Genomic DNA, 844 nt, shown 5'->3' with positions numbered 1-844 from the left:
TATTTTTTTCAAAATGAGTGAGCCTGGAGGACATTATGCTGAGTGAAATATCTCAGTCACAAAACGACAAGTACTGCATGGTGCCACTGTTGTAGAATGGGACTGACATCAGGGTTGAGGTAAGTTTGAGAAAAACTGGATAAATTAGGTATACTGCATTGAAACAGATGAGGGAGAGAACAGTTTAAAAGCGATATATGATAGGTTACTATGGCTATCACAAGAGCCCAGAATTAAGTTGCATAGTGGAGAGTACTTCGTGTGGTGTGGTACGGGGGGATTGTATACAAATGAAAGAATTTTTCTTTATTTTTCAAACAGAGAAGCGAACTTTGGTGGGGGAGGGCTGGGCATGGAGAAAAGTGCAACAATGAATGGATGGAAATCCAAAATCTCTGTAAATGTTCATTAAATTAATTTAAAAAGCGGAAAAAATGAATCTATGATTGCACATTATTTATACTGTAATAGTTCAAAACAAGAGGTGCATAGCAAATAGGACGGGGAAAAGAGTGGGGTGGGGCAGACAATTATGCAAAAATGAATTAATTTTTTTAAAGCGAACTGGGATGGTTGGGAGGGAAATGTGCAGCAATGAATGAAAGAAAGAAAATCCAACTTTTCTGTAAACTTTTGTTAAAATAATAATAAAAACATTTTCAAAAACCCCAAGTATTTGGCTTTTGCCTAGTGTATTGAATAAGTGTATTATTACAGAATAGAAAGATAATTTCTTTACAAATTTGGAGTATACATACAGAATACTCACTCGATAAAATATTTTTGGGAGTGGTACAAAATTTCAAACTACAAACTCAAACATGTTGTTGTTGTTGTTGTTGTT

This window comes from Elephantulus edwardii, unplaced genomic scaffold (genome assembly GCF_000299155.1).
Source record: "Elephantulus edwardii isolate Elephantulus edwardi_28Jun2011 unplaced genomic scaffold, EleEdw1.0 scaffold00539, whole genome shotgun sequence".
NCBI lineage: Eukaryota > Metazoa > Chordata > Mammalia > Macroscelidea > Macroscelididae > Elephantulus > Elephantulus edwardii.
The sequence above is the reverse complement of the archived record's forward strand: the minus strand, read 5'-3'. Positions refer to the sequence as shown.